The sequence below is a fragment of the Acanthochromis polyacanthus genome, chromosome 14, assembly GCF_021347895.1.
Source record: "Acanthochromis polyacanthus isolate Apoly-LR-REF ecotype Palm Island chromosome 14, KAUST_Apoly_ChrSc, whole genome shotgun sequence".
Taxonomy (NCBI): domain Eukaryota; kingdom Metazoa; phylum Chordata; class Actinopteri; family Pomacentridae; genus Acanthochromis; species Acanthochromis polyacanthus.
In genome coordinates, this window is record NC_067126.1 from 7,173,720 (window position 1) to 7,194,481 (window position 20,762).

Here is a 20,762-nt window from a genome sequence, read left to right on the forward strand (position 1 = left end):
AACTCCGTTATGTTATCGTCAGCTTTTACGGAGAGCACGGAAGTCAAGTTTAATTTAAATTTCCAAGCTAACTTTTTGTCCGAATGAATAAAAGACACCCAAAAAGGAATTCGGCTTTTAAATTTAGCACCTTAAAGATCTCTTTTGATGAAAAATCAACTTTTTATAATTGGTTTACGCCGCTGCGACTTCTGGCGGCTGTGGGGTGACAGTTTCAAAAGTTCCAGTCTTTTTGATTTTAATATTCAGTTTGTGTAATTTATATGTGCTGAATTAAAAATGGGGTCGATTTTATTTGTAAGGTGTCTTAAAGCGTCTTCTACAGTTTGTTAAACCTGTAAAAATAAGCAAGGATTCATTTAAATAGAGATGTTTTAATGGGAGTCTGGTGTGATTCTTAATTGGATCTTAATTGTGGCAGGATATCTAATGAATTTGCACCTTAAACCATGAACCAGTTTAACCTTAATATTTACTGTCTGTTTTGAAATAATACTAATTCAATTTGAGTATATTTTGCATTACAGCATGTTGAGAAATTTTGATTGAAGCGAAGCATAAACTTGTTCTATATTTTTGGATCAAGATGTCATGGACAAAAAGCTACACAATCTATTTTACTAATTTAAATATCTAATTTGTGCACTTTATGTGTGCCACATTAAAAAAGACGTTCCTGTTTATTTGTGTAATGTCTTAAATCATCTTCTGCAACTTGTTAAACATGTAAAACATATCAGGGATTCATTTAAATAGAGATTTATTAATTAATTTGCACCATAAACCAATTTAACCACAACATTGCAGCAAGTCTTTATTGAAATAATAATTTAATTCAATTTAAGTAAAATTCTGCAGAATTTTTTTCTATGTTTTTGGAGCAAGATGTCATGAATGTTGAGCTGGACAGTCTAAGAGTTTCTACTTTGCTGATTTAATATTTCATTTTTGCACTACATGAGGGATGAGCTACTAAAGAACACATATTTATTCATAAAATGTCTTAAATCATCTTCTGCCACTTGTGAAATATATAAAAGTAGCAGGGATTCCTTAGATAGAGATGTATTAATGGGAGTCTGGTGTGATTCTTAGTTGGTTCATAATTGAAGCAGGATATCTAATTAGTTTTCACCTTAAATAAAGTAAAACCCTCCAGCTTTAAACTGCAGGGTTTTACTGCTGCTGGTGTGTTTTGTTTTTTTCTGACAACATGAATTAGAAAACCAGATTTTTGAATACTGAACTGAGCCTGTTTCCTGTAATGTCATTTATCTAGTTATTTGGTTAATTGATCTGTTAATTAGCCTATTAGATGTCAAAAATAGTGAAATAAGAAGTGTAACAGTCCTGACTCAAAAACACTTGATTAACAATTATATATGCATATTTTGTATTATTTATATTTGTTTTAAAAACATTTTTTATAAAATGTATTTGGCAAAAACTTCAGTGCCCCACTGTGAATAACATATTTATACATTTTTCTTTCCTTTATTTTTTTTACCAGAAATTAGCTTTAAGTACATAAATGTTACCAGTTTTATGAGCTTTGTAGTAATTATTATTATATTATGACAGATGAATCCCGACATCTGAAAAGCTTTTATATATATATGTAAATATGAGAAAGAACAAAATAGTTGTTGGTCAGTTTTTTTTTTGTGAAAATATTTTTTTTAATTGTAGCACTAATGTGGTCTCACAACGCTGATGGTGCGTTCAGGTGCTGTTTCTTATAAGGAAGAGTAACAGTGGTGCTAGAAAAAACTGAGGATGCAAATAAGTGATTATTGTTAGTGAATAAAATGGTGAATTTATCAACAACTATTCTGAAAATAGTTTTCAAGCAGAAATGTGTACATTTCGTTTAGTTTCCGCTTCTAAAATGTAATTTGCTGCTTTTCTTTGTTTTATATGACAGTAAACTGAATATTTTTGGAGTGTTGGTTTAGAACAAATGAGAATTGTGATAGTAAAATTTACATTTTTTGACAATTTTCTGACATTTTATAGACTTTAAAGATGAAAAAACACGACTGAAAATGTAAAAAAAAAAGGTTATTAGAAAATTGATTTATACTGAAAATAATGTGCGTTACAGCCCTAATTTAAGGTCTACTATATATATTTACCAGGACGTTTCTTTAAATGAGCTGTAAAGATTCGTTGATTAGCTATCAATTATTATAAGAAATGATCCCCCAGCTAGTTAGATAATTGCTAAACTAATTTCAGTTCTTTATAAAAAAAAAACAACAGTGCTACGTTCCCTAATTCCATGACTGAAAATGTAAAAATGATAATTAATAGACTTATCAAATCAACTTTATTTATATGGCACTTTTCATACAAAACAGTAACACAAAGTGCCTCACAGAGGATGAAAACAAGATATACTGAAAATAATGTCAAAAGTCTACAATTTATTAGCTTAGCCAGACATTTCTTCAAATATGCTACTTACCATTTATTACATGAAATGAACTGCTAACTGTTTAGGTAATCGATTAACCAGTTTCAGAAAATAAAGTTAATTTTTCTGATTCCAGCTTCCTACATGTGAGTATTTTCTGGTTTCTTTCCTCTTCTGTGACAGTAAACTGAATATCTGACAAACGAGACAGAATCCACGTTTTTCACCATTTTCTGACCATTTTTTAGATCAAACAACAAATTGATTAATTGAGAAACTAAAAATAAAGACAGTCATTAGTTGCAGCTCCGTTCTGCTTTTCTGTCAGGATGCAACAGGTTTATTTTCATCACGTCAGTATTTTCTTTATTAATCTGTTTGTTGCTTAGTCCAAAGAAATGTGACATAACGGTGAGAGTCCATCGTGACATCTTCTGGCTGTGATTTTTGCCTGATTAGAGCCTCAAAACCCAAAGATGTTGGGTTACATATCAAATACGACAAAGAAATTCAGCAAATCTGTGAGTCTGAGATGCAGCAGTTTGGTGATATTGTGCATTTTCTGCCTGATAGTGTGCTTCAGAAGTTGCAGATTTGTTTTTGCACCTATGAAACGATCCTAGCTTCAGTTGAAGGCGTCTTCAGATATAGCAGAGATTCTCCCCCTCTGTTTGGTTCGTGCAGACGTGACTGCAGCAGGAGTGTGTGGGCAGACGATGCTGTTACCGGCAACTGTTCCTCCTCGCTCGGCTCTAAATACTCACCTGTTCGTCGCCACGTTTCATACTCAACACAGTTGTGCAGCTGTGAGTGTGAATTTGACCGTCAGTCAAAGCCAAGTCTTTTCTAAACGGAGTAATGATGCATCAGAGTCCGCTGACACTGTGAAATGTGGTTCTGCAGCATAAATACGAGGTAACTTTGAAATGTTACACTGGTTCACGCACAAATACAAGGACAAGATGCTTGATCCTGTAACCTTAGAACTGACCATGTAAACGCTCACTTACTGTAAGAAACAATATTGTGGCAGTCTAAGGCACACCTGTGCACTAATCATGGTGTCTAATCAGCATCTTGATGTGGAACACCTGTGAGATGGGATGGATTATCTCAGCAAAGGAGAAGAGCTCACTATCACAGATTTAGACAGATTTGTGAACAATATTGGAGAGAAATGGTGATATTGTGTATGTGGAAAAAGGTTTAGATCTTTGAGTTCATCTCATAAAAATTGGGAGCAAAAACAAAAGTGTTGCGTTTATATTTTTGTTGAGTGTAATTTCACAATCCAATATTGACCTTTTTCTTCTAGAGTCAAGATATAAATTTGTTCTTTTTCCTATGATTTTTTGTTAGATATTATCAATATTTAAAAAAAAAACAATGACAAATATCTGTAACATATTTGCTTTTTTTGTTGTTGATTTAAACACATTAGAAAATGCTGTAATTTTATGGTAAAACATAAAAGAAAAAAATCATCTATACAATTACTGGCTTATGATGTGGAGCATACTGACAGTTTTTGCTTGTTTTTGTATGTCTTTTTAAAGCTGAATAGTAAATTATAATACATTTTTTTTCTGTGATTTCACCATTAGTATCTTTAATTTAACAAAACAGTGAAAACCTGCAAAGTAACAGTAAACTGTTGTAGTAAATGCAGGGAAAAACTGGATTTCTTACAGTAGTTGCAGTTGAAAATGAAAATTACACAGAATTATATGAGCTTCAAGGCTCCAGACTGCGACTAAATGGTCGCATTTTGTGACCAAAATGTGAGCGAGTGCGAGTAAATTTTTCATCTACTCGCGCATGTGCGACCAGTAAATTTGCCGATTTTTTTTAATTTATTTTTTTAAATTACTATTGAATATTTTTTGTTGCTGACAAACTTCTGCTCCACACTTCAGCCCAATACACAGTAATGCGCAAATGAGCTGGTTTAACCGACATTAACTCCAAAAGAAGAAGAAGAAAGAAGACGAACACCAAAGAAGAAGAAAGAGGGCCAATGTGTGTGAGACCAGGGGACAAATGATGGTGAAGCTCCTGATGTTTCACAAAGCCTCTATGTATGTTCAGCCTTGTTTTCATCACAATTTCATCTTTTGTCCTTCAGTCCTTTCTTCAGGAAAGACCATAAGAGTTTGTCTCCATTGCAGCTACCTGCTTCTAAGTTGCTAGACGGCAACAGTGGAACCGTTTTCTTTCATCTTTATGTGAATTTTCAGACTTTTCGGCAGCGTCTTCGTCATGTCAAGAAACCTCTTCTTAGAGAAACCCTTCCTGTGCTGCTGAAATGGTCACAAAATAAAAGCCAGTAGCATTAAAAATATGCCTTCAAAATAAAAGCCTGAAGGGAACGGTTATTTTAACAGTAGCAAAACAAAGGCTTGCCAAATTGATGAACTGATCAACAGACCTTTATAAGAGTAATTTACATGTGATTTGGTATAAATGCATAACGTGCACATGCACAACACATGTCTGTACTCAGCACAAGGTCTTTTTTATTACAGATTTCATCCATCGGAAATTATACGTCAACTGAGCAGCCTTGGTTGAGTACTGCACTCTCTGAGTGCTTTTCTTGTTATGTTGTGTCAACTGCTGCACTATAAATTTTGAATTGAAAACATAGTCTCTGCATTTATTGTGCAAGTATTTATCAGTAATGCAGTGAAAATGAGAGGAAATGTGAATATTTACTTTGCAAGTCGATTTTGGTGTGCACCCCTAAATTTTCTGCTTGCGCTCCTAAAATTTAAGTTGGGGGCCACTGTGCTCCTCGGAAAAAAAGTTAGTCTGGAGCCCTGAGCTTTATACAGCTGCTGCATAAAGAGAATATTATAAAAGACACTGAATGGCAACCCATACGTATGTGGGTTCATCAGCTGAGAAATGAAGTGACATGAAACATCTCTGTCCTCATGGTAGAGCTGCAACTAACGAACCGTCATTGTCCATTATTATCTGGATCGATCAGCTGATCTTATTAATAAGGTTTTGCTAGTTTGTCTTTTTTGTTCATTAGGATCTGTTTCGTCAGTGCTACAGTTGTCTTCACTACACAGAAGACTAAACTGGATGCTCTTTTCATGCACCTTTTTAAATGTAACCTTCTTTTATTCTTTTCTTTGTTGAATTTCTTTCTTTCTTTCCTTCCATCTTCCTTTTTTCCCTTTTGTTGAAGTGACTCGTGAGCAGTAACTTCCTCCTCTCAGCGATCGCATCATGTCTCCTCAAAAAAAGCCCTCTTTTCTACTTCATTAAACTCTTCATCCTTCTCGTCCAAATGGGTCCTAACGGCGCTAACTCGGAGGATGTCCTACATTTGTGCTGCCAGCAGATGATGGGAGCTGTTATGTAATGTCATGGTGCCGCTGATCCTGTTTTAAGGGCTAAATATTTGGATTCAGGGTCGACCCGTGTTCAGCCACAGATTTATTCATAGTGGGGCAGCTGCTCGTTATACGGTTAATAATAATGTTTTCACAGAATTAATACAAACTGTCTGAGCTGTTGAACATCTGGTTAGATAAAAAGAATCTTACTGTATCTGCTCTGATCATGATTTAAGTTATTTATTTGTGCATTGATGGCTACAAAACCACCTTGAGTCACTTAAGTTCTGTAAACTGCATTATTTAGACTTTAAACACTCCATTGTGACTTCATGTGGCTACGGAGTTCTGTTCTGTTAGCAGGTATGCTGAAACATTGGAGTTTTCAGTAGAACAAAGGTGTCGCTCTTTTAACCTGCTAGATCTCCATGGTAACTGATGCTGCAGAGCCAGATCTCCATGGTAACTGCGTTACCATACATGGCAATTTTCCGTGGATTTCCGCTGATTTAATTTCAAATTTGAACATTTCTGTGAATTGTGTAAATCCGTTGAGACAATTTTAGGGGGCGGTTAGGTACTTTATTGTTGCTGATGTTAACGAAACTCAAGCGAGTAGTTGTGAAATGTGCAAAAATATGCGCGATTCACCTGCCGTCTGGCCACGAAGGGATGTGTCCTCTAATCAGACACTGGGACTGCTGCGGGGTTACTGGACTGACAGCCTGTGCTTTGGGAGGGGGAGAAGCTCACAGCAGCACCTGCTGCTTGTTGAAAACAGTAACTGCAGAATGATCCGAGTTTTCTTGTCAGAGTCTCCAAAACGGCAGAAAAAGTCGCTAGATTTGTGGCTAGTCACTTTTGACAAAAAAAAAGTCGCTAGGACGCTTTGGAAAGTCGCTAGATTTAGCGAGAAAGTCGCTAAGTTGGCAACACTGGTGCCGCGCTCCGCATCAGCTGGTGCTTCTAGTGTGTGTGTTTGAATGCGCGAACTGATGATGTCAGGCCGGGCGTATAAAAACTCACAACTCCATTTATATTGGTTATAGTTTTCTCATTTTATGCGGAAATTGTGAAATCAAGCGGGACCCGCATATTTCTCTATTTTTTTTTTGTGGAAATGTGAGATTCATGCGGGAATTATGCGCTGTTCTGCGAGGATTATGCGGCCTTTTGGGAAATAATTGACCCCTGCATAATCAGTGGCATTTTGGTGATTAATGCGGGAATTCATGCGATCGCATAATCACGTTTTTCTGGAGGGTCTAGTTACACTAGCAGCATCAACAGCTACTTCAAGTGCCAAGGCAAAAGATACACTGAAAGAGAAGGAAATAGCTGCAAGAAAAGCCCACCAGCAGGAGTTGAAAAGGAAGGCTGTCCAGAGACGTACACAGCTTGCTGCAAAGAGAATAAAATTGGCAAAATAGGAGTGTTGCAGTGAACTGCCTTGTATATAGTGTACATAATAGTATAGAACTCTTATAGATTTGTGAAATATTTTTGAACTGAAGATAGTGAGAAAAGATTGAAGAACATGTAAGTTTACTTTTCATTAAATTTGCTGACTTAAACAAGTCCAGTGTATGTTTTCTTTTTCCCTACATTTTTTTTCAAGTTTAAAAAGATCCCCTTTATCACAATGCAAGCTCAGAGGTCTTTTCCACACATTCACATATATATAGAAGAAGTTAGGCAAAGTATATATGTTCATTTGGACAGAATTCATTCAAAGTGAGAATTAAACTCTCTTTTCTCTAGTTGAAGAACATGTAAGTGAACTTTTCATTAAATTTGCTGACTTAAACAAGTCTAGTATTATGTTTTTGATCATTTTTATCAGTCTGACTTCTATTTTTATCTCTCAGCTTCAGAGCCCCCCCCACCCCCCACCCCCCATCAAGTCAATAATTTTCAGCTGAAATCAGAATTTCCTGTTGCTATGTATGTGTTACAGAGCTACATTTCCATGGCAACTGATGCTACTGAGCTAGATCGCCATGGTAACTGATGTTACAGAGCTACATCTCCATGGTAACTGATGCTTCAGAGCTACATCTCCATGGTAACTGATGCTGCAGAGCTAGATCTCCATGGTAACTGATGCTGCACAGCTAGATCTCCATGGCAACTGATGCTACAGAACTAGGTCTCCATGGTAACTGATGCTGGTCCAGATCAGGTTCTGTTCAGAGTTCCATCTCCCTTTAACCAAATGGTTTCCTGATGATTCAGATTCAGTTTTGTCTGTAAACCTGTTGATTTGTATGTTACAAAAACCACCAAATGAAGCCGTGTAGTTACAGTATCATCATGGAAACCTGACATGTATTCAGCTGGAGATGCAGAAATCACATAAATATGTTTGGTCCGTTTCCACTGCTGGTGCTGATTATTGATAACTGACAGCTGCACATTAGAGCTGTTAAACTTTAAACTTCATATATTTAAACATGCTGTTGTATTGAAGGGTATTTAGGTCTGACACTGTCCCATAATGCAGGATGTAAATTGAATTTTTGTCCAAATCAAAGTAAAATTAATGTTATTGATTGAATATTCTCTGTAATAAATACCAGTAGAATAACCAATGTTCTGATCAGTGTTCTATCAGCTGCATTGATCATTAAAATCAATATATTAACACATGATTAACAGTTTTCTACCAGCATTCCTGTCCAGCATCATTTACAGCAGCAGAACTTTTTAACATAGATTTTTAGATTTGTAGCTCTACATTAAAACAACCTGTTGACTGAAGTAGGACGTGATTGGTTCATTTGGTGCTGAACAAGAGTCGCATGGCGCATTAAACTTTTCCTTTTATGTGAAACAGAAAGTCAGAGTTAACAAAGAAAGCTGATGACCTTCATGATATCTGATATCGCTGACTGGAGTTTTAGTTTTTCTCTAGGTCGATTTACACAAAGAAAGTCTGGATGTGTTGAACTTGTTTCATAGAACAGAACTCTAGTGACTTTACCTTTCTTGTGAATTTAACTTTGTCACTTAGGTTCTGGCTTTAATTAAATGTGTTGGTTGGTTGTTTGAATCTAAATTCAAGATAAAATCCACTCATCAATGACAAATCCTGTATAGATAATGTGAGGATTGGGTTCAGATCTGGGATCAGCTGTTTGTAGTTTCTCAGCTGCTGCTAGATGAATCAGCATCACCTCTCCTGAAGCCTAATTAATGTTGACAGCCTGAAAATGATCTGAGCAGATCTGATTACTGGCTGACATTGACATTTTTGCAGCTGTTCTTTGTAGATTCATAAGTTTGAGCTGAAGAAACCCGGTTCAGTGGTGGTTGTACAGCGATGGAAAAAACTGAGGTGTTTTGTTCGGATACCAAAATTAATATCCGGATAGTGCCGTAGCGAACGGATATTCGGGATATTCGGGTCCAGCCCTATAAAACTCAATTGCCTCTAATCCCCTTATATATGCTTTATTCCTTTATACTAGTCCAGTTTAGTCACTTTAAACCTTCACCTCAGCGTGGTGTGGTGCTTTCATCCTGGCACCTCTGGATTTAACTTGCATTGTTTATTTAATTTGTGTCCTTATTTAATATTGTGTGTAAATTTATGCATTTTGTCTGTTTCCATTGCTGTTAACATCGGAAGTTAATACCTGATAAATGAACTAAAATGGTAAAATTCAAAGTAAATATTTATTTTTTCTGTACTTGGTTTAAAAAAAGAAACAAACAACAGGTAATTAAATAGGATTAATAGTAATCCATATTGGCTGAAATGAAAAATTTTATTGTTTTCATTGTAATTTTCTGCCATGTCGCTCAGCCCTGGTGCAGAAAAACCTCTAGCATTTCCTACAGCTAAGGAAGTGACCTCCATGCTTTCTCCTGTGCATATGTCTTTATGTCTTTTAAAGCATGTTGGTTTTGACAGATTTCTGCTTATCTGGATGGAGATGGATGTAGCTAAAGCGTTCGTTTCAAAGCTGCTAATGGCTAAATGAGTTGGCATCAAAGTTTTGCAACCACAAACCAAAACAGAACTCAAACGTAGTCAGATCTGAGCGGTAAAAAACAGAAAAACGACTCTGCATGCTGACCTGTTTCTTCATGATGTCTTAATTTGTGGTTGAAGGGGCAACATAATGTGAGTCTGTGGGACTTCGTTCGGTCTGTCTGTACCTGCGGAGTAGCTACCAGCTGTCTGCAGATATCAGGCTGCTGTCAGGAAACAGCAGGAGATGAACTGCTGCGCTGACTTTTCTGTTCCGTCTCTGCTGAAACTGGTAATTAAAGTGGATTTGCATGCTCTGCTCAGCTGAAGCATCTGGCTGCGAGTGCCCATAGCTGTGTGGGATGACTCGGGTTTTTTTTCTTTCTTGTGCATAACAATGCCGGCCTTGCAGGTAGAGGAGCTCGTTTGCACATTAAATCCTAAAATATGTTTGAGGCTTTGAGAACTTTGGCTCATTTTGAAGAATGAGGGGGAAAACCAGGGGTTGAAAACACTCGAGCGGCTAATCTAACATTGTCTGTCAGGGGAAAAATGCAATGCACTGTTCCTGCAGGAGACCTGTTAGCCCAATATAACACCACCCACATGTCCGCTGAGACACGAGTTGAAGCTCCGTTGTACACAGTCAGAAACTTAAACTGCTGCTTTCTTCTTCTCAGAGGGAAACTTGGAGTATCTGGGTAGTTTCTGGAAGTGAAAATATCAGAATTCCAGATAAAAACAGGTGAACAGGATGTGAAACGGAGGGGAGTGAAGCTCTAAAGTCCACTTCTAATCAGCATTCGTATTCATGCATCCCAAAGGTGGGATGTGTGCGTTTTCTTCACCCCTCAGTGGCCTTTTTATTCGGAGCATGTACCGACCGTCCCTCCCCTCCGACTCACAGTCCCGTCCTGTTTTTGTTCCTTCTGGGTCGTCCACAGCTGGTACCGGTTAGCTGTCGGCAGAGGTAACGTAACTCGACCTCCCGCTGCTCATTGGAAACACATGGAGCCGCTGCAGGAGGGCTGGACGCCGGCGTTTGGGTTGGAAACGGTGTCGATTAGTTTTCCAGCCGAAGGAGTGTCGGCCTCCACGTTTGGGCGCCTCTGCCAGGAACAGCTCCTGCGGGGGCGAAGCGGGCTGGAAAAAGATCGGTTTGTGATCAGAAGCTTGGCAGACCTGAGCTGATCGCACATGAAGGCTGACATGACTTCATGTTTTTTCAGTTAAAGCAGAACTGGTTCTTGTTCTTCTTTCGTCGTGTGAGATTCAACCAGTGCAGCTCGGACTAGTGCGACTGCAGTTTGCAATTATATAACAATTAGTTTATTAAAAAATGTGCCTCCTACAGGTGTGGATGTGAGAAACCTCTTCTGTTTGTGTGCAGTTAGTGGAACATTATTTTAGATCCACAATCAGCATCTGTTTAGGTGATCAGTTACTCTATCAAAGGTAGAACTAGTGATAGATCAATTATGGGCCTGGCCGATTATCGTAGCCGATATTTTTCCAATTATCGGTATCTGTGTTTTTACAGGCCGTCGACAGATAAATGCTCTGCTTCAAGTCTAATCAGCCTCCTCTCTCTGTCTGTCGTCACTCTGTGGTGTCAGAAATGTCTTCGAACAAGAAACCAGGACGTTAGCTTCTCTCACAGTGGTTAATGCTATGCTAACAGCTAGCAGCTAAGTTAGAAGGCAGCCACAGATGAACCTGAAACAGAGTCTGGAAAATAATAATAAAGCTTTAAGATTTAGGCCTGAGTGGACAATTAAAATGATAAAACAGTCAAATATTAAGAAAACAACAGATGGAATTGCAGGAGACAAGTTGATTAATCTCAATGAATCCACGTAAACAGAGGGGAGCGTCCCGATTCAATCACTCCTATTTCTATTTTACATATTCAGGTATAGTCACTCTTATTAATGATAGTTATGAATAACAGGTTCTCTGCTATCACATGCTGTTAAAACATTACATTTAATGAATATCGGTTTCAAATATCAGTGATTGACCTTTCTTGATTACCAATAATCTGCATCGGTATCAGTATTGATCCATCCCTAATGAGAAACACAGCCCTTTTGCTTCAAAAAGAAAGAGATTTGAGCCATTAATCGCTAAGTATTTTCATAATTGAGTCATCATTTTGAGTTATTTTAAACAAAAGAAAGGCAAATTTCTTTTATTGTAGCTTCCTAAATTTGAATAATTTCTCGTATCTTTTGGTTTGAAAGCCAATTTCTGCCGCTTTCCAGACCAAACAACCAATTGATTAATCGAGAAAAGTATTTGGAGAACTGATGTATTGTTTTAAGTAATTTTAAAGAAAAAAAATCTTGAATTCCAGCTTCCTAAATTTGAATAACTTCTAGTTTCCTTCCAACTCTGTGACAGTGAACTGAATATCTTTGGGTTGTGGGCGAAACAAGACATTTGAACACTTGGTGAAACACCAGTTGACATTTTTTTGGACAAAGTTCTGTTATTTTATAGACCAAACAACTAACTGATTGAGAAAGAAAATAATCAGCAGCGGAAATCACTGTTAGCTGCAGTGATAGTTCAAACACGTGGCCGTTATTCCACATGGATGTGTCCCCAGGGAGGTTTTTCAGGAACAGTCCACCAGTTGGAGACCTTTGGGGCAGACCCAGATTACACTGGAGGGATTATATGTCCCATCTGGCCTGGGAATAAACTGTACTCCCCCAGGAAGAGCTGGAGGAAGTGATGACGGATGGGGACACCTGGGTTACTCTGCTTGAAATGCTGCCTCCAGTTCTCGATAAACAATGGGGTTTTATCTGCCAGGCCTTCCAACGATGACTAATGATAAGAAAATAGTTCAATAGAGTGTTGGAGAGTTTGACTTTAAGGTGTGTCATAGAAACACAAAATATGATTTTCATTGTTGTGTTAGCATGAGGATTAATATATGTATACCTGTGTGTATATATATATATATATATATATATATATGAGCCAAAGTGGTTAAAATCAAAATAAACCTCTTTGTTGTAATCGTTCAACTGATTTTGCCAAGGGTTTTTGGACTCATGGACTAAAAGACATTTGGAAATGTCACTCTCGGTTCAGTTACATTTTATATATATTTTTTTATAGAGTAAACATTTGTAAAGGATTGGGATATCTGGGAGATGTTACTAAGAATGCTGCCCCCAGTTTTTGTGCTTATACGTAAACATTTATTTTTATTTAATTTCATTATTGTGGTAATATCAAGATTATTGATAAACAAGCCAAAGTGGTTAAATTCAAAATAAAGTCCTTTCTCCTGGTCTGAAAAAAAAATAGGTTACAAAAATTAGTCTTTAATTACTGATATCCGCTCACATGAAACAACTTATTGTAATAATTTTCTCACACATGTTGCCCAGCCCCAGATATAGTAAAAAATATTTGTCTCCTGTTTGTCAAATGTCATTGTAAACTGAGTTTTCGAGGGTTGTTATGGAACAAAACAGCACACATCACTCTCAGTTCATTAACATTTTTTTGATTTTCTTTAAACAACAAAATATTGATAAATAGCAGCATTGCAAAAAAATTGTTTTGACCACTAACTGTCTCACCAACTGATTTTCAATTATTTAAATTTTCATTGTGGTTGGACCAGGCGTGAACTAACCGTGACGTCACCCGTTGGTTTCAACGCAGAGAAAATGAAGCCCGGATTTTGCTACTTCCTGGTCGCCATTTTGGATTTTTGGAGCCAGTGACGTAAAAAGTGTCATCAAACAGGCTGGACCGGAGAGCAACTCGGGGCAGGACCTGTCTATGATACTGTCAATCAAGTATAGCCACGCCCCCTGGCTCCGCCAACTTTAACGATTTATTTAAAATTCAATATTGATTTATTTTAAGATCGGCCACCTGATCTCTCATTTTGACCATGAAAACTAACGGGAAAAAAATCCTGAGCTGTAGAAAATCAGCCTATCAAATTTTATTTTTTCCAAAAATGAATTGGGGTCTATGGAGCAAAAGCTTTTTGGAGCCAACCCTAGCGGACGGCGTGATATTGCAAGTTTTTTGACACTTCCGAGTGGGCTTCAATTCTGGAGCCAGATGCTATGTCCATCTTTATATACAGTCTATGGGTTGGACAGCTTCTTAAAAACGACTTTCAAGACACCATAACTAACTTTATGATGTCTCTCACTGCGACCCCACCTGTATTTTTTTTGTATTACCAATGGGGAAATAAATTCATAATGACTGTCAGCAAACTAATTGGATCTCTTGATGTCTTTACTGCAAATATAAAGCGAGAAGAAAAGAATTACGGCTCTTACAGATGAGAAACATTGCTGTGGTCTCTTCAAGAGCTAGACAGGAGACAGTAGGTTTGACTAGAAATACAAATACATTTATCTGCATTTCATTTTTACTTCTACGAGAGAAAAGATTTAACCGATTAAACTATTTTCTCTGTGGATTCATTGTTTCTCAGGTCTTTTATGTCCTCACAAAGTCATTAAAAGACCAACTTTTGTTATGTAGGCCTAAATGTTCATTTTCTACATTTCCCAGGACACCTTTCAGCAATCCAAGCTAGATTTCTTCAGTTATTCACCAACTATTTTGATTTTGTTTCTGTCCCTCTCGACCCACCCGGCCAGCAGGCAGATGGGTCCCCCCTATATAGAGCCGGGTTCTGCTCGAGGTTCCTTCCCTGTTAAAAGGGTGTTTTCCTTGCCACTGTCGCCTTTGGGCTTGCTCTGGGGGTCAGGCATATGGGTTCTGTAAAGCGTCTTGAGACGATTTCACTGTAATTGACGCTATATAAATAAAATTGAATTGAATTGAATTGAAACTAGGCATTGATTAGGTCTACTTTTATGCCAGTTTGCATCACATGAACAATAATGTATTGAAGAGATGTTCACTGATTAGTTTGTTTTGTCTTGCTGATAATAACAACAATAATCATATGTCTTTATTAGCAAAAGCTCTTGTTTGTGAGAAACAGAAAAAGAATCCTCACATATTGACTAATTTTTCTCTTTATTTTGTGATTTTATTGCCTGACAGAATGAACAAAACCATAATGAGTGAGTACAGAGAAAGTGATTGAAGGATTGGTGCTGATTACACAAAACATAAGAGCTTTACTGCACTTTGCATGATTTTTAACTAATATAACTGAAAGCCGCCTCTCTTTGATCTCAGTGCGTGAAACCTTCTGCAGAGGACTGTCTGGGTACTGAATGTAATATACGAATAATGTCGTGTATTTGAAGTGGAAATAGCTCCTGCAGTGGTGAACACACACAATGAGGGGAACCTGTCCTTGTAAGGTAAAAGCAGACTGTTGGCGGTTGGTGGCCGTCGCTCTGCAGAAGCTGCAAACAGACCTCTGACTGTTCAGAGCTGCCACTTTATGAGGCTGAGTCAAAGCCAAGAGTTGGGACACTTTCTGCTCCCTCTCGGTTAACATTGTCCTCATTTTACTCCATTTACAACATTTTTTGCAAAGATTTTACCTTTATTTCACAATTTACAGTGCAAAAAGACAGAAAACAAGGGCAGGGAGAGGATTCTGTCACTTGCAGTTAAGGTTTTGCAACCAAAAATGAAGTGATTTGGTTTACGTTTTACCACAAAATGCCCAAAATATAGACGTCTAACATCAAACTTGGTTGTTGTATCTCTACTGTATTAGGCTAAGTTTACTCAGCTTGGTCATAATCTCATCTGCTGACACTGATTATTGTGCTTTGTTGACATTTAGATGGATACCTTTCCTCCCTTAAGACAAAATATACACCTATGTGTTCCCGATGTTTCACGGTTATTTTATGTCGACTGCATGAATGATGTAATCTTGCCGGATCTGAAGTCGCAAAGCTCTTAAAGCGATGGTGTTGCTTACCACAGCTGTTCGCCTGGCTACATATGTGTCTGAGGTTTGTGTTTCTTTAAAGACTTTGAGATCAAAGCACCATCTTGAAAACATTTTTTCGTGAAGGCCCTTCCTGGTGTGTTTCAATAGTTGGATAGCTTGTAGTTGGTACCTATAGAGTCTACTAAGCTTTATTGGATCTATAAAGCTACTGAGGGCCAACACATAACAAACCTATGCTTATGCGTCTGTAGTATAGACACAAGGGTATCTTGTTGTTGGTAGGTACAGACTCTATATGTCACACAACAAGCTATCTGACTATCGAAACACACCAGGAAGTGCCATGTTTCAGTAGTCGGGTATCTTGTTGTCGGTAAATACAGAGTCAATACCTACCGACAAAAACCTTGAAGCGACAGTGTTACTTATTACTCTAAAAACACTTGTTCACCTGGCTGTACATGATCTGAAGTTTGTGTTTCTTTAAAGACTTTGAGATCAAAACACCATCTTAGAAACAAGTTTTCATGAATGCCCTTCCTGGTGTGTTTCAATAGTCAAGTAGCTGGTTGTAGGGATGTATAGAGTCTATATGTACTGACAACACGCTACCTCACTATTCAAACAAGACATTTACTGGTGTGTTTTAATAGTCAAGTAGCTGGTTGTAGGGATGTATAGAGTCTATATGTACTGACAACACGCTACCTCACTATTCAAACAAGACATTTACTGGTGTGTTTCAATAGTCAAGTAGCTGGTTGTAGGGATGTATAGAGTCTATATGTACTGACAACACGCTACCTCACTATTCAAACAAGACATTTACTGGTGTGGTTTAATAGTCAAGTAGCTGGTTGTAGGGATGTATAGAGTCTATATGTACTGACAACAAGCTACCTCACTATTCAAACAAGACACTTCCTGTTGTGTTTCAATTTTTGGGTCGTTTGTTGTCGGTACAGCCATCATGGACAACAGCTCCCACCCACTGCACCGGACTGTAGTGGAGCTGAGCATCTCCTTTAGCACGAGACTCAGACACCCTCAGTGCAAGAAGGAGCGCTACCGCAGGTCCTTCATCCCCACTGCCATCAAACTGTATAACACTACTGTGTAGTTGTTATTATGTGCAATATTTATTATCTTGTTCTTGCACTTTCGTGACTTTTGCACTCCTGTTTTTTGTTTTTGTTTCTAAGAGCCCTGTAATGTTAAATTTCTCCTTTGTGAGATTAATAAAGTCTATCTTATCTTATAGAGTCTTTACGTACCGACAACCAGCTACCCTTGTGTCTATGCTATAGACACATAAGCTTAGGTTAATGTGTTGGCCCTCAGTAGCTTTACACATCTAATAAAGTTTCCCAGTTGAGGTGATGAGATAACAAGCTATAGGTTTCATACAGAGTACTTTATTGATGTGACTTCTCCAGCATCATGCAGAACCTAGTGTGAACCCTGTCAGTGCCTGGAGTCTCTTTACGTTATCATCCAGATGGATTGGTTGGTAAATATGCTCTCATTCGATTAGATTATCACTTGTTGAACAATCGTAGGTGGCCCTTTCATAAGAAACTGCAATAGCCTTCAGAATTAGTCCAGTATTTCTGGCAGAGTTTGCTGAATACTTACTTGATGTCAGCTACAACAACTAGTAAATCGAAAAGGTCACAATATAGGGCTTCATTATGACCCTCGGTTTGTTTTCTATGAGTTCATGTAGTCCATTGTAAGTGGTTGGTGTTATACCGCTCTAGGCTGCTGATCAGAAGGTTGGGAGTTCAAGCCCCAGCACCACCAGGCTGCTGCCCCTTTAGCAAGACCTTGAACCTGCTCCAGGGACATCATAGTGTGGTTGACTCCAGCTTTCTATCACACAGTAGTATGCAAAAACAGCACTTCATTGTACTATGTGCAATGACAGTAAAGTGGAATAATACCTCTTATTTGCAGACAGCTCGTGCATGTTGAGCTGTTCTTGTCATCTCAGTATGAAACAAGCAGGTCCAAATGATTTCATACTCTACAAATATTAGCTTTTTATGTTTATTTATCTGACTTTATTATATAGTGCTTTACATGCAAAATGAAGTGGAAACATGCAATAAAACAAAACAAACAAGCCCCAACATCATGTTATAAAGATAAAACACAGAGAGTGAGGAACTGAGGAAACACTGTCCTAATAATACATCCAATGAGAAAACACTAGGAAGCACAGATAGCTAGGTGAAGGGCGAAATAGAAATTCTGGGGGAAAAAATTATTAAAGCAGAGTAATAAATTTAGAAAAACATAGTAAATAATACACTGATTAGACTAAAATATGTAAACAAGATAATAAACTAAAAAAAAAATAGAGTAATTAAATAAAATCCATGAAATCAAATAATGTTCTAAACCTGAATTATAATTAATTTAGGCTGTTATCAAATATGGTAGGTAGAGACACTCAGGTTACTGTGGCCAGATGCAGATTTTTTTTTTTTTTTACATTTTTTCAAAATAAATCGGTGGGGTTTCAGTTGACCAAGATGTTTTTCGGTTCACTGCAACCCCACCTCATGAATCCAGACTGACTCCATGCAGCAGAGATCTTTATTCTACCATCTGCTGCAGGACTCCTCCTTGTTGTGACTCAGTTCAGTTCATTTGGGCCTTTAACTACAGAGTTGATCAGACGATCCTAACATGCCTACATTTTCAGCTCAGTACTGAATCTAAAACTGTCTTTACAAGAGAAGCCTCTTTCATGTCGATGCTGTCAGTCTATTTGTATTCATAATAGAGAATAAACGTGACTAGTCGACCGGAGTCTGTCTTCGTTAAAAAAAAAAAGAGGTCAGAGGAATCGGAGCGTGCATATGGTTCCATGTAGATTTGATATGATTCATGTACACGAACTTAGTTGGTAATGAAAAAAAATATCAACAGCATCAGTGTGTCGGTGTGTGTGTGCTGCTCTGCCCTCGCCTCGGGCCAGAGGAGGCAGAAATCCAAGTAGGTCACCGCTAACAGGACATCAGATGGCTGATGGGAAAGAGGGAAGGAAAAAATAGGAGGATGTTTGGGAGGAGAGGATGAAATGAAGAGAGATGGTGGAGAAGATAAGGAGGGGAGAATAGGAAGCAAAGTGAGCAGAGATGGAGCAGGAGGAGACTCAGGCGAGAGGAAGACATAGTTAAAAAGATAATTTAGGTCAAGGAGATAAGATTTGTGTCTTATTAAAGGTGTGTGTACCTGTAGAAGGAGCTAGCTGACATGAAAATCCTGAAAATGTGACTGAAATTAGTGTAAATTGGTCCACAGATTGAAAGAGGAGATTTAATTCACAAATTCAAAAATAAAATTCAAGTTTTGTAATAGCAGAGTGCAGCATCTGGAAGATCTACAGCTGGCATAAATGTATATAGTGCAGTTTTATGTAGTTCATATTAAAAAAAAATAGCAAGAATTGGACTTCTTTTAAAATCATATTTAATTATTATTTTACAGATTTTTTGCTATTTTGCTTAACGATAATAAAAATCACTGACAAAAGTATCAACTATGATGTGAAACGCAAAACATGTCGATTTCAAAAATCTGTATTTTTTATAAATTGTATTTTTTTTACAATGTTTAACTGTAAAATTAATCATTTTCATTAATCATTTTGTCTTTAAATCAGCAAAACGATCCTGATTATACAGATATTTCATGTGAACAATTGTGCACATGAAGGATTGACAAATAGTAAACAGTTTTTTTTCTCAACTATTATTTGACAGATTTTCTAATTTTTTTGTTAAATCACAGATAATTAGTATGTTGATAAAGCATGAACTATTTACCGCTCCCGTGTGTAGTGTAGTTGTCTTATTCTTCATCTTTTAAAAAATGTAAAAAAATGAACCTTTAAACTGTAATTTTAATAAATGTACTATTAATTTACCATTTTTGTTCAATAATGCATAACTAAATCAGACAAAAATATCAATTTCCATGCCAACTGTAAAAAACAGGCCCAAACTGTAAATAATGTTTACATCAGAAATCTATATTTTTAAAAATAAATATTTCACCGTAAAATTACACCAGTTTTACAATTTTTAAATCAGCAAAAATATCATTATTTTAAAGATATTTACTGTTATTTAAAAGAAAAATTCTGCACATGAAGGGCTGAAAAAAACAGTAAACTCTTTTAGAGAAATAATAATAAAACATCAGCCAGTTTTACTGCAATAAAAAGCAATAATAATTACACTGCTTTTCTGGATTTAAATAAGCTAGAAATATCGTTAGTTTCAGCTTTTAAATTTTCTTTTCAACATTTTTGCAGTTTTTAAACGTCAGAGTATTCCATCATTTTTTGATATATTTTTTTCTGGCTCCCCTACGAGCACATTTTTATTTAATTTTATTTTTTTAACAGATTGAGTTATAGTTTTGCCTGATTGAAATCACGTTGCAGATATGTTTAGCTACATCAGAATTTCTGTTAAATTTCAACAGAAGTCTCCGCCTGTTTCTGTACAAACTCCTTGATCCGTCAAAACTGAGTTACAGAAAGCTCTATTTGTCACTAAGACTAATCAGAATGACTTTGTAGATATTTAGAATTTAATTGCTGACCAGTCATGGTGTAATTACAACTGATCAAAGTGAATAATGTTGATATCTGTATCTGATATCTGCTCTCTCACTGTTTATTCTGACTTCCTCATTGTTTTTAGTTTGTAATAATTGCGACTTTAAGTGCAGTAAAAGTCCATTATTTAGCTGCTGCTGTGTCGCTGTGATTTCATGCCGTCTCACTCGTGTTATTTTGACTTGGAGCTGCCGGTGCGACTTGGAGCCAATCAGAGCTGAGTGTTTTCTTATGTAATTGAAGAGGTTGGATGGAGCAGCGCTGGGAGCTGTGGCTGTGGATGTAGGGCTGTGGGTCATCTGGACCTACCACACAAAGTCTGCATGTGTGTTCCTGTTGTAGTGTTTTTGCATGTGTGTATTTGTGTGTGTGTGTAGACGGGAGACACACGTGGGTGTCAGTGTGTTTCTTGTCAACCTCGGGCATGAATGAGTTTGCGCTGACCTACATCGTGTTCCAGCAAACACGCCCACATGTCGGTCTTTAGCCAGCTGTGAGGACCATAA

At 37.3% G+C, this 20,762-nt stretch overlaps 1 protein-coding gene across 2 annotated transcripts in view; it reads left to right on the forward strand.

Moving 5' to 3' along the window:
• Nucleotides 1–20,762, forward strand: part of LOC110959571 (abl interactor 2-like) — a 63,578-nt gene that overhangs the window by 307 nt on the left and 42,509 nt on the right. The gene's annotated exons all lie outside the window — the stretch shown is intronic.